Genomic DNA, 14,999 nt, shown 5'->3' with positions numbered 1-14,999 from the left:
AATTTATCAAATTGCACTTGTAAGCCAAACTATCAGTGTTTATTTCAAAGTGTAATGCCAAGTTAAAACTACAAATGTAGGGCTGTATAAGTAGTTTCTACTATAAGTTCTACTGTACTGCAATTCTGCTACTGTATATTCAACTTTCTAATTGTTATTTTCCAGCAAAATGAATGGAGAGAGAGTTTAATGACAGGAAAGGAGGAGCAGTGAGAGCAGAGATCTCTCAGAATTCTGAATATAGATTGACAAAGTTCTGGTAACTTCAATTGCCAAAAACTTGGATTTCTCAAAACTTGGATTTCTCAAAACTTGGATTTCTCAAAACTTGGATTTCTCAAAACTTGGATTTCTCAAAACTTGGATTTCTCAAAACTTGGATTTTTCAAGACTGGGATTTCTGAAAACTGGGATTTCTGAAGACTTAGATTTCTGAAGACTGGGATGTCTGAAAACTGGGATTTCTGAAAATGAGAGAGTGCTTGGGATAGATTTATACAAGATAGAATGGCTGTCAAATTAGATAGAGCAGTTGGGATAGATTGATACAAGATAGAATGGCTGTCAAATTAGATAGAGCAGTTGGGATAGATTGATACAAGATAGAATGGCTGTCAAATTAGATAGAGTTGGGAGAGTGATAGGATAGACAGAATTGCTTGATAATGATAGAGGGAGAGGGTTTTCTGCAGCAGGTCACCTGTAAGACACAAAAGCACTGGAATTAGTCATATTTCCAATATGCTTGGATTTACCATATTTTTCAGAGTATATGGCACACCTAAAATCCTGTCATTTTCTCAAAAATATACAATGTGCCTAGTGTATTGATTCTGGTTATGCTTACTGACCTCAAACTGGATTTCTGTGGTACACAGCGATCCAAATTCTGTCAAATATTTTTGTATGTCTTTGGTAAGCTACAAAGCTGTGCCGCTTGATGTATTGTCGGAGCACGGCTACCATAGTCAGCACCCTCGTAGAGTAATTCGTACTGTGCTTCAACATAATATGGTGTGTGTGTGTGTGTGTGTATAAGGGCCTGGCACCTGTTGAGAGCCATGCTTATGAAGCAGAGTTCAAACTGATCAGTCCACATTCATCAATACAAAGTCCTGAAAAGTGAGTGAATTGTTCTGTATTTTATGTCTTACAACTGAACAATGTTGAGAGTTATTGTAAATGAGTTGAATAAAGTTTGGCTTATCTGTTTTGTTTGACTTAATGTGCCTTAGAATTTAGTGCGCCTTACAGTCCGAAAAATACAGAACATGTATATCATTACACACTGAAGAGTTGTACAGTACATTATTAGATTCAACTGAATGAAAATGTTTAACATATGGTGGAGGAACATTTCTAAGGACATTTTTGCATTCTACTAACACAATAAAAACAAACAGAGTCTGTAAACCAAGATGTGGTGCTACAGTAACTTACTGTAAACATTATATGGTCAAGCTAAACCCACACAATGAAGTTAGAGCAGATAGTTTCAGACCACCTGCTTTAAACACTTCACATGCACTCAACTCAAACGTATGACACTTCACATGTTCCTAAATACCCAAAAGTCTCAAATTCCCATTTCTGTGTGTACTTACCTGGTACAACAGTATATCATAATGTCTGGGGAGCCGTTAACATAAAAGTAAAAAATAATTTACTCAGTATGACTTTTGGCAAAATGAAAAATTATATGGGGCATGTTTAATACACACTCCCCTCAATCTACAATAAATCAGCATGCCCGACATTTGGGCCTAATTAAAAATGTAGTATGATGATAAGAGAGATCTGTAAGTCTGAAAATGTTTACATAGACTTTTCTAGGATTTGATGATCGCCAAGAGCTGTGCTCACTCACAGCACTAAACTGAATCTCCTATAATGAGAAACATTTCCCAGCACTGCACTTCAGACAAACCTTTACTTACCAGACTTGAGACGTTCAGATCAGCAGTCTAGAGAAAGGAAACAATTCATCAGATCACTGTTTGATGATTCAGACTGTTGAGCCTCTTCACACACAATCCAATTTACTGTGACATAAATTAACTAGAAAAATCCTCAAATACTTTAAGGCTTTATGAGCTTACTGTAGTGTAAAGAGGAGATAAATGAACTGCAGCGTCTCAAATGGCATGTGTAATAAAAGCATTCATTACTACAGAAATGCAAAGAATAGCCACCAATATTTGTTGGCACAAGTGCAGGATATACCACATATTTCCTACACAGAAGCTTTGTGGCTTCAACATTTTCTACCACACGTTAGTGCTAATAAAGTGTGAAAACCAAAACTTGTAAGATACAAAGTAATTATATAAATCAGAAGCAACAGAAAACCTCATTTCTGACATGAATATGTAAATCTTAAAATACATTTAAATATTAACATGTTACAATAGCAGAGGTGCACTATGTTTTGTAATTAAAATTAAATGTCTTAAAATATTACACTACAAAGTCCTTTCATTGTACTCGTTGCTAGGAATATTTATGAATTTTGCAGAGTACCTTTTTGGCAACCTTTCTATTTAATTTTAAAACACATTATAGTCACTAAATAAGTAATAAACCATTTAGACACACTGGCTGTAATGTACCTAACAATGTCTACTCACACCTCTGGTTCTCTTCGTTTTTATTATTGCTTAACTGTTAAAGCTATTACTTATACCGAGTGAGGCAAAATACTTCTACAGTGTTCTGACTTTAATGTAATACATCAGCAGAATTTGAGAGACAATATAAATCAATACCTGTGCAGCTCTTAAGGGTTTGAGCAACCACTTATACTGACTCTCCTAAAACACTTTAATGTTTTGTCTGCTACTTAAATCCACAAACATAAGGAGAAAATGAACCACCGTATAAAGACACCTGACATTTGACTATGTTTGGATTTGATAAGCCATAAGAAATTTAAATCATACATAAATGGGCTATTAAACTTCAGGGACATTTTAAGGGAGACTCAGAGGCCCTGTGTGGGGGCTTTGCTGCTACAGGTCACAAAGCCTGTGTTTTTGATAATCAGTAAATGGAAACATATCACAAAAAGTCCAACTGTATTTAAGTTGCCATATGTGCTTGCCAAATGCCAGGTTCATGCTGCTTCAATTACAATCACTGTTTACTTACCAGCAAAGGCAAAACCAAAGATCTCTTTCACTCTGTGTAACAAAAGACAAAGCACAAAACTACAGAATGAGACAACTCAGATCAGCATCAGAGTCAATACTACATCACTCTGTGCAGTCCAAAAGATTCAGTACACTTCTTTATTTACCACAGCAACAAACAACTCACCTGTTTTTTCTACACCTTATTAAAGATTACTGTCTTCATTAAGGTAATATGTGGTTTCATCCATTTGTAATAAGCCACACAAGTTTCTCAGTTATGTGATAGCTCTATTAGTTTGGTGCTATTAGATAACACAGTAGATTTAATAAGCAATGATTTGCTACACCTAGCACTGCACACTTTATCAAATTGTGACATCACAATTTCAAAGCATGAACAATCATAAATGAAAGCTTGGATGATATATTTGTAGGCTTCAACATTTGAGTTGGTCTGCATTCAAATTCTGCTTCCTTAAAATATTATCACCTGCACACAGTATCATTTAATATGCTGTTGTTTTAAATATCTACGTATCATATTAATAATATTAATGATGCACTGTTGCTTTTTATTTATTTGAAGGTGTCCTTTTTTAGATTTCATTAATTTTTCACAAAGTGAGAAGTTAAACAGAGCTGCAGGTGTAGGTTTTATTTTAAAAAAACACCTGCACAAACAAGTGTTTGTTAAACAGTTCTTAAAATTTAACTAAAAAACTAAAATTGATTAATTAAAAAAAACAAACTTCTTCTTGTTAAGAAATGTTATTATTCTTATATTATATGTTTTATCCTCACTCTCTCTCTCCCTTCTGTTAATTAACCCGCACAGGCACATGAATCTTTTTCTCCCGGCCTCTGGCTCCTTTAAAGTTGCCGACCCTGCTGCTTCAGCAGCTAATCAGTGGTTCTAAAATGGCGGCTCATTACCTTACAACCTAAAGAATGAGGCCGTTTTAACTGACTGATTTATGAAGAGGAGAACTAACTTCAGCTTCCCTAAGAGACTCAGAAACATTAACACACCGAATGAACCAGATACAACACAATAACTGTATTAAACAATTAAATGAACCATATTAATTTCACACTGGGCCTATAGGAGCTAGGCTAGGCGTTAGCGCTTAGGTTGCTAGGGCTAGCATACCAAACACTCCTTTTAAATACTAAAATTACAACGTTTCACTAAAAAAGCAGCCATTGTGTTACTTTAACATGACTTATACTTCGACTGGCTTCATAAGTCACTAACAACAACTCGGTAAATCACTCAAACAGTTTATACACATTTAATTTCAGAGAAGAGAGACAGAGAGGCAGCGCTTACCGGCAGGGATCAAGCAGAGAGTGGGCGGAGATTCAGGAGTCAGCCGTAGACGTAAAAAAAGAGGCATTCATGGGTAGTGGGAAACTTCGACATTACACAAAATTGGCATTGAAAACGTGAAAAATATATGTAGATTTAAATATTATTAAACTAGATCTTTTTGCAACAAAAACAACTAGTAGAAATTTAATTCTATAAGTTTAATAAATGTTTCAAACAGGATTCTTTGAATTTGAAATAATGGTTAAAAGACATAAATAAACATAAGGTCATTATGTTAAAATGTACTGTATTATGATAGATTTATGTAACTGACTGCAGTAATAAGAACAGTCTTCAGGACAGTAGGAGCTGTAGAGGCTCATCTCACTGCTCTGCAGGACTCAAGAGGTTCAGGAGGTCCTTTAACCCCACTGCCATGAGACTTTTTAACAGTGACCCCTGAAATGTTCATTGCACTTTTGTTTTTTTTCTAAATCATAATGGTTGTAATCATATAAACTCCTCCTTGTGGGACTAATAAAGGTATATCAAATATCAAATTCTGACCTAAATGGACTTGCACCCACTTGTTCACCCACATTGCGGTAAAGCTACAGCGTGGACAACTACAGTGAGGTAAAGCTGTGGCTGTCTCCAACAAGACTCTTCAGTGAAAGTTTTAAAGAAAACTATCTAAACTATAGCTTTAACAGTTACACTTTCTGAAACCACATGTTAATGTAAAAATCATATTTGTAAGGAAATTGGTTTCATAGAGTGGAAACCTGTTAATACACAAAGACTTGTTCTGAACTATCAGTAATTAGTGCAGGGGTGGCTTTTACACACACACACACACACACAACACAGTAACAGAGAGAGAGAGAGAGAGAGAGAGAGAGAGATACACGCTTCAGCCATAATTTCATAACCATAGGGGCTACAACTGTCATTCTTGGACCATTTTGTTCGGAAGAGATGGGGGAATCCTTAAGTATTGTGTATTTAAAATAAAATTATGAATTATTAGAGATATATGACATAGATGATTGGTTGGCTTAGGAGCCAAAAAGGCATCAAAATGCAAATTTGAATGTCCCAGCCCTCAGAAATGATTGGCTGGTTGTGAAGTCGCGCAGGTCCTGATATGTAAATTTGAATATTACAGTGCTCACAGAGGATTAACTCCCTGGGGAGCTGGCAGAAATATATAGAAATACTATGATTACCCAGAAATACTGCATTTAGTTGAAATACTATGTTTTAGCACAAAAACTATAAAATGGCAGAAATACCATATCAGAAATACTGTATTTGGTAGAAATATGTTTTAGAACAAATGCTGTATTTAGCACAAATACTGAAAAGCAGCAGAAATGCTATGACTTAGCACAATAGTAATAACTTAAATAGAAAAATTGGAAAAGCAAAATGAACAGCTGAAAAAAGTCCCACAATTACAAATATGGACACATATGGAAACACACAAGCACAGAGAGACACACAGGATCAAATTCAGTCAACCACTCTAAATATATTGAATTTAAATCATACAATAAGATGCTCCCATAAATACTCTCTCTCGCCCTCTCTTTCTCTCTCTCTCTGTCACACACACACACACACACACACACACACACACACACACACATACACACACACACACACACACACGGGGAGAGAAAATCAAGTTTCTAGGTCAGTCAAGCAGCCTGGGAGCTGCTAAATTTGAATCCACCAATCAGAGAGGCTGTGTAGTTTTTCCCGCCAAAACAGGTGCACCTCTTTTTACACACACGCAGCACAGAGACAGGATTTTTGCAGTCTATTTCTCATAGTCAGGACTCCCCTCAAACAAATGGCCATAATTTCCTAACCGTAGGGGCTAGAACACTCATTCTTACACCGTTTTGTTCAGAAGAGATGGGGGAATCTTCAAGTGTTGACAATTTATCATTAAAATATGAATTATTAAAGATATTTGACTTCTAATGCACCATAACTGAGTAGAGGCGAAGAGAAAACTGCCCTGACTTGCCTTCGAACAAAGCTTTGTAACTCTAAATCTATTTGGAGTATCGATATCATTCTTTCACCGTAAGAGACAGCAGGCTTTGGTGAACAGTCATGGAAATTTTCAGGTCTCTGTGGAAATCCAACAAAAAGTTATGACGAGAGAAAAAAGTGGTTTATTTCCAGAGTTTGAAATCTGAAGAAATCTGAGCGAAGGACAAATTTCCTACCCTCAAACAAGTCTAACTCATTTCAGAACGGTAATAGGTGAGAAACAAATTCTTGAATTGTGAGCGTCAGGAGTGTCTGAAGATATACTGGGACAAGCCTCATGTCTTAACTTTGCTTCGTTAAGGAGATATGACGATTCGAATATGCCTCTCATTACAGAAATCCAGCGGTGATTTTGAACGAACTCTCCATTGACTTTCTATGGGGATTTTTGAGACTTTGCGTTGCTCTGAGGAGATTTGCCAAAATTCTATAAATCCCACAACAATGACAGTGACATTTTCTGAAAGCCAGCAAAAATACCTACGTTTTGATGTATAATTTGTGTGGGTTGAGTGAAAATTGAGCGAGTAGCAAGAAGTTGTTCGGACATGAAGAGAAGACTGCGAAACTTACAGTGGCTCACTGAAAGCCAAGTGCATAGCAACCATAACAACGCATGTATTTTGTGAAAAATCACAAAGATGAAACTGAAAACTTAAAGAGGGATAAGATGAAAATGGTAACAGGTATGAAAAAGCTGAATCATACATGAATAGCCCAATACTTTGTGAACATTTTAAATTTTGAATGGTTGTTCTAGGTGAAAGTATGAGGAAGTAGTTAAGTTTCAAAAACAAGTAAGTTTTAGCACAATTTTGGAAGATTTCCATTCATTTCAATGGGACAAAAAAAAGCATAAAAACCTTAATATTTTAAAAAGTATAATAGCAAAAAATACCAAAAGTCAAAGCGATCATTAGCAGAAATAGCAAAATAGTTTAAAATTTGAATGGTGAAAATCGGCTGAAAATTGTGGAAGTAGTTAAGTGCCAAAAACAGTACAAAAAAGTGGCAACTAGAATAATAATAATAACTAGAAAAATTTGCATTTCCTGCGAAAATGCAGTGTGGATGCTTTACAGCTAAAGCTGTCTGCTGAAACTAGCTGAAAAAGCTGAAAAGTTGCAGAAATTGTAAAAACTTTGCAGAAGCAAATGAACTTTGCTAAAATGTAGTAACTTAGCAGAACTGTAATATCTTAGAGGAAACATAATACTCGGCAGAAATACAATAGCATAGCAGAACTTAGCAGAAATATTTTAACTTACCAGAAACACGATAACTTCTCAAAAATACAAGAATTTAGGAGAAATAGTATAAGATAACAGAAAGAATAAATTTAGCCAAACAATCTGAAACATTACAGAAATACTATGATTTAGAAAAACAGTACAACATAGCAGAAATGCTGTGATTTACAAGAGACACTATAATATACTATTAATATTGTAATTTTAAATAAATACTATGTTTTAGCAAAAATACTCCAGTTTAGCACAAGTATTATAACATAGCAGAAATGCTATTCTATAGCAGAAATGCTAAATTTAGAAAGGAAAATATAATATTGTAGAAATACTATGATTTAGCAGAAATCCTACAATATAGCTTAATAACAATGATTTAGAACAGATAATATGATTGAGCAGAATAGTAATAACTTAAGTGAAAACATTGGAAAGGTAAAATGACAAGCTGAACAAAAAGGAAGATGGTTAAGTAAGCTCAAAACTAATTTTTGTTCACCTGTGAAAAAAAATAAATAAAAATACATTTAGAAAAAAACAAATACGAACAGCCAACAGATATACACAAAATCTAATATAGATACACAAATCACCAAATACACAGAAAATCAAATATGGATACACAAATGTACAGAGAGAGACACACACACAGGGTCTATGCCAGTCAAACAGTCTGAATATATTATATTTTTATCCAACAATGAGATGCTGCCCTAAAAAGGGTCTTTGTGTGTGTGTCTTTCTCTCTCTCTCTCTCTGTCTCTCTCTCTCACACACACACACACACACACACACACACACACACACACACACACACACACACACACACACACACACAGCAGCAGCATCAACAAGTGAACAGGGCTGTTAACAGCATGTTTCTAGGTCAGTCAAACAGCTGTGAGCTTCTTAATTTGAATCCACCAATCAGAGAGGCTGTGTATTTTTCCCACCAAAACTGGTGCACTAAGTGCAGGCTCTTACAGCACAGAGAGAGACAGGATTTTTGCAGTCTATTTCTCATAGTGAGGACTCCCCTCAAACAAACAGCCATAAATTCCTAACCGTAGGGGCTAAAATGGTCGTTCTTAGACCGTTTTGTTCAGAAGACATGGGAGAATCTTGAAATGTTGACCATTTAAAATAAAAATATGAAATATCACAGATATATGACATAGATGATTGGTTATCTAAGAAGCCACGAGGGCCCCAATATGCAAATTTGAATGTGCAAGCCCTCAGACATGATTGGTTGTCTTAGAAACCATATAAAAAGCAGTAAAACTGTACTATGATTTGGTAGAAAAACTATAATTAATCAAAAATACTATATTTGGGAGAAATTGTATTTTTTAGCAGAAACATTACATGTAGCAAAAATCTTATGAAATGGCAGAAACAGTATGATTTAGCAGAAATGCTGTATTTAGCACAAATACTGAAAAGCAGCAGAAATGTTATGACTTAGCACAATAGTAATAACTTAAATAGAAAAATTGGAAAAGCAAAGTGGACAGCTGAAAAAATCCTGAACATGCTAAGGGTCCCTCAAATGTAATTGTTAAATGAAAAAAAAATCAGTAAAAAAAAGTATAACAGTCACACAATCACAAAGATGGACACATATAGAAACACACAAGCACAGAGAGACACACACAGGACCAAATTCAGTCAACCAGTCTAAATATATTGAATTTAAATCATACAGTAAGATGCTCCCATAAAAAGGCTCTCCCTCTCTCTCTCTCACACACACACACACACACACACACACACACACACACACACACACACACACACAGGGAGAGACAAGCAAGACTCTAGGTCAGTCAAGCAGCCTGGGAGCTGCTTAATTTGAATTCACCAATCAGAGAGGCTGTGTGCTTTTTCCCGCCAAAACTGGTGCACCAAGTGCAGGCTTTTACACACACAGACACAGAGAGAGACAGGATTTCTGCAGTGTATTTGTCATAGTGAGCATTCCCCTCAAACAAATGGCCATAATTTCCTAACCGTAGGGGCTAGAACGGTCATTCTTACACCGTTTTGTTCAGAAGAGATGGGGGAATCTTAAAGTGTTCACGATTTATCATTAAAATATGAATTATTAAAGATATTTGACTTGTAATGCACCATAACTGAGTAGAGGCGAAGCGAAAACTGCCTTGACCTGCCCTCAAACAACGCTTTCTAACTCTAAATCTATTTGGAGTATCGATATCATTCTTTCACCGTAAGAGACAGCAGGCTTTGGTGAACAGTCATGGAAATTTTCAGGTCTCTGTGGAAATCCAACAAAAAGTTATGACGAGAGAAAAAAGTGGTTCATTTCCAGAGTTTGAAATCTGAAGAAATCTGAGCGAGGGACAAATTTCCTACCCTCAAACAAACCCAATTCATGGCCAAATGGTAATATTTGAGAAAAAAATTCTTGAATTGTGAGCGTCAGGAGTGTCTAAAGATATACTGGGACAAGCCTCATGTTTTAACTTCGCTTCGTTAGGGAGATATGACGATTCGAATATGCCTCTCATGACAGAAATCAAGCTGTGGTTTTGAACAAACTCTCCATTGACTTTGTATGGAGACTTTTCCGACCTTGTGTTGGTCTGAGGAGATTTGGCAAAATTCTATAAATCCCACAACAATGACAGTGACATTTTCTGAAAGCCAGCAAAAATACCTACGTTTTGATGTATAATTTGTGGAAGTTGAGTGAAAATTGAGCAAGTAGCAAGAAGTTGTTCGGACATGAAGAGAAGACTGCAAAACTTACAGTGGCTCACTGAAAGCCAAGTGCATAGCAACCATAACAACGCATGTATTTTGTGAAAAATCACAAAAATGAAACTCAAAACTTAAAGAGGGATAAGATGAAAATGGTAACAGATATGAAAAAGCTGAATCATACAACAATAGCAGAAAAATTTGTGAACATTTTAAAGTTTGAATGGTTGTTCTAGTTGAAAGTATGAGGAAGTAGTTAAGTTTCAAAAACAAGCAAGTTTTAGCAGAATTGTGGAAGTTTCCCATTCATTTCAATGGGACAAATTAAAGGAAAAAAGCGTAATATTTTAAAAAGTATAATAGTGAAAAATACCAAAAGACATAGCACACATTAGCAGAAATAGCAGAATAGTTTAAAATTTGAACGGTGAAAATCGACTGAAAATTGTGGAAGTAGAAAAGTGCCAAAAAAAGTGCAAAAGTGGCAACTAGAATAATAATAATAAAGTAGAATAATAAAGAATAAAGAGAAACAGGAACTCAATAGTGTGGATGCCTCCAGCATCCACACAATAAAGTATAAAGAATAAAGAGAAACAGGAACTCAATAGTGTGGATGCATAAAGCATCCACACAATAAAGAGAAACAGGAACTCAATAGTGTGGATGCATAAAGCATCCACACAATAAAGAGAAACAGGAACTCAATAGTGTGGATGCCTCCAGCATCCACACAATAATAATAAAGAACTAGAAAAATTTGCATTTCCTGCGAAAATGCAGTGTGGATGCTGTATAGCTGAAGCTGTCTGCTGAAAATAGTTGAAAATAGCTGAAGAAGCTGAAGAAATCAAAGTCAGTGTTTAAAAAGTTGTTGAAATTTTAATAACTTTGCAGAACAACATCAAGTTAACAAAAATGTAATAACTTTGCACAAATGTAATAATTTAGTATAACATAACTTAGCAGAAATGATATAATTTAGTAGAAAATTAATAACTTGGCAGAAATATTTCAACTTACCAGAACTGCTATAATTTTGCAGAAATGTAATTATTAGGAAAAAACTGTAAACAGATAACAGCTGAAAACGATGAAGTAACCTCAAAGTTACTTGTTTAACTGTGAAAAATGACCAGAAAGATTAGAAAAGGAAGAAAACCAATTCAATTCAATTTATATAGCGCCAAATCACAACAAAAGTCGCCTTAAGGCGCTTCATAGATACAGAGAAAAACCCAACAATCATATGACCCCCTATGAGCAAGCACTTTGGCGACAGTGGGAAGGAAAAACTCCCTTTTAACAGGAAGAAACCTCCAGCAGAACCAGGCTCAGGGAGGGGCGGCCATCTGCTGCGACCGGTTGGGGTGAGAGAAGGAAGACAGGAATACCAGCCAGCAGATAAACTGATGTGAAACAAAACCAAGGTAAAATTGCAGAATTTACACAGTTGGTGAAATGTAAAAATGGCAACAAAAAACCCCCAAACAAACAAACAAAAAAAAAAACCCCCACAAAAAACATTTAGATAATAAATGCACAAGATGATTTGATGAAATGAAGTCCACATTGTGATATATTTGAGGTGTGGAGAGTCACACAGCTGAACAATCGATGTGCATATTTAAAGAAATGAGGATCAAATAAAGAACATTGTTGTGGAATAAATTACAGTGAAAAATAATCACTGCTTTGCGTTAGAGAGTGACTTATGATGAGGTATTAATTGGGTTAACTTTACCTCTAACAGCTTATCACATAGTGCTGTGACCAGGGTGAAATCCATCATGAAGTAACTGTAAACAGTAGAACCATTAGCATGAATGTTATGGTTCTACTCTGATCAAAACTCAAGTCAGCTGTGTGACCTGATATAAAATGATAAAGAGGAACACATATAAATGACCTTTATGAACTTTTCAAAATGACTTTATATGTCTGACCCATTACCTCTATATATTAGAGCAGATGTGGAAAACCACTGTTAGACCTACTCTATACTAACACAAACACAGTCAAAAATTCATTGCTAGTGTGACATGTGGTCCTTTTTGCCTTTGACCAATGATATGCTGGTTACTTGGACCAGTTTAGTATTTGCTGTCACAGAGGAATGTTAACCATAAATCCAAAAGACAAAACTGAAAAAATATGTTAATTGCAAACATGTTTTTGCATAGTAAAAGGATTGAAATTACATGGAAAATGTCACCTTAAAGCCTCATTGTAAATATCATCACAAACAGATGTTTTCCACACGGTTAACAAAGCTCCACCACATCCACTCTGCATATAAATCTAAAAGAAAACAACAACAAATAAAATGTAATTAACACAAGTGAAGTCTAAGGAGCTTGGAAAGAAAAGTGTCTGGACTTCTTTGAGTTCCTTGAAGATGTTTCACCTCTCATCCGAGAAGCTGCTTCAGTTCTAAGAGTCAATGGTGGAGAGTCCCAGATTTAAACCCAGTGGGAGTTTCCCCCCAAAGAGGGACAAAGGACCCCCTGATCCCCTACCTAATCACATGAGCCAAGGTGTGAAAGTGGGTGTGGGTCCCAATCAACCAGGGTTTCGGGTGAGCTCATTGTGAAACCTGGCCCCACCGTATCATGTGATTTCCTGAGGTCAGATGGCCCAGGATGTGAGTGGGCGTTAAAGCGTCTGGGAAGGGATCTCAAAACTGGATTGTAGATGGCAGACAGTTGGTGTCGTAAACCACCGCCTCTGTTCAAAGATGGTCGCTCACAGTGGACGTAAATGGCTTCTTTCACTCCTCTTTCAAACCATCTGTCCTCTCTGTCCAAAATGTGAACTTTGGCATCCTCGAAAGAGTGACCTTTATCCTTAAGATGCAGATGAACTGCTGAGTCTTGTCCCGTGGAGGTGGCTCTTCTATGTTGTGCCATGCGCTTGTGAAGTGGCTGTTTGGTCTCTCCGATGTAGAGGTCTGGGCATTCCTCACTGCACTGTGTAGCGTACACCACATTGTTAAGTTTGTGTTTAGGAGTTTTGTCTTTCGGGTCAACCAGTTTCTGTCAGAGTGTGTTACTGGGTCTGAAGTACACTGGGATGTCGTATTTGGAGAAAACTCTCCTGAGTTTTTCTGATACACCGGCTACATAGGGGATGACAATGTTGTAGTGTCTGTCTTTCTTACCCTCCCCCGCTGGTGTCTGATGTTCTTTTCTGTGAAGCTGGAATGCAGGCACACTGGACGAGCTTGTTCTAAAAAATACAGAAAAAGGAACATTTTATTTGTGTTAAGGCCTAAAAACTAAAAATAAGTTAAAATGAACAATATTGAAATACCTTATAGGTGCTGCAGGCCACATAACCAGAATCCAGAGCAATCTCACACTCACATGATGGTGAGGAAAGACATGAGCTCTGCAATGAGGTTTGAATGTCTCAGTTGGGACACTGAAGAACTCAGAAGACAGCAATAACTGCACAGAGAGACAGAGTAGAAAAAGCATAAATTTGTAATCCATAATGTGAATTAAAACTCAAAAAGTGTAACAAGTATAATCATTTGAGTGTGTAATTCTTTATGCAATACACAGGATTTTAATTAATTATTTGAATTAAAAACACTGAGATTTTTTTATCAAAGATAAAGAATCATACCTCTCTCTGCTCTGAGGATCACTGAGCATCTCTGACAGGAAATACAGTTTCCTCAGTATGAGTCATCCTTGATGTTTTCAGAGGTGTGTAGTGTGGCAGCATGATGATGGTCTCCAGATCAGTCAGGAGGTCAGGTGATGGGTGTGTCATCTTCTCCATTGAAGACACACTGGTATGGCAGTTCATAACACAGCAGTCTCCTTGTGGCATGTAGTTATCTGTGCAGTCCAGCACTGATGGATCAGGTTTGGCTCAGCAGTTCATGAAGATGGGATTAAGATGTTGTTGTTTCAGCTGAGGATGGTGAAGTTTGAAGGTTTTGCCACAAAGGAGACTGTGTCCTGTCTGAAAAAATACATCTAACAAAACAAGTGCTTATAACACCACCCACCCAGCTCAGCCCCCAAGTGTCTATGTAATACTGGTATGGGGTGTTGGTTACTAGGTCTAATTAGTGCATCAGAAAGCGTGGGCTACACCTAAAGCCCACACTTTCTGATGTCTTTGTTTATTAGCAGCTTTTTCCAGCTGCTCAGAGAATTCTGACTTGGCCTTTATCCACCCAAACCCACCCGGATAAAGGCCAAGTCAAACTCACACACCATACAAGCATTACATAGACACTTGGGGGCTGAGCTGGGTGGGTGGTGTTAAACTGTAGTCGGGAACTTTCAGAAAACTATCCATTTACTTCTAAATCAGTTTTTATATATATTCTGTAAGCTGTACAAATGTTTTTCTCTACATAATGTATCACTATAGACATCTCTGGTAGCCTAAAGATAGTTTAAAACCTTTGACATTTTTACCTGTAAAACATGATAAGCAAAAACTCATTCATCACAAAAACTTTTGATTCTACAAAATCTACTATAATCAAGAAAA

At 36.4% G+C, this 14,999-nt stretch overlaps 1 long non-coding RNA gene across 1 annotated transcript in view; it reads right to left on the bottom strand.

Moving 5' to 3' along the window:
- Positions 1-684: 684 nt before the first annotated feature.
- The window catches only part of LOC134624201 (uncharacterized), a 31,280-nt gene continuing 16,965 nt past the window's right edge, over positions 685-14,999 (bottom strand). The window contains exon 6 of the long non-coding RNA XR_010093466.1: positions 685-700. This is a non-coding gene — a long non-coding RNA (uncharacterized LOC134624201). The remainder of the gene's footprint in view (positions 701-14,999) is intronic.

The sequence above is a fragment of the Pelmatolapia mariae genome, linkage group LG3_W (genome assembly GCF_036321145.2).
Source record: "Pelmatolapia mariae isolate MD_Pm_ZW linkage group LG3_W, Pm_UMD_F_2, whole genome shotgun sequence".
Lineage (NCBI taxonomy): Eukaryota > Metazoa > Chordata > Actinopteri > Cichliformes > Cichlidae > Pelmatolapia > Pelmatolapia mariae.
This window is presented reverse-complemented; position numbering and strand designations above follow the sequence as displayed.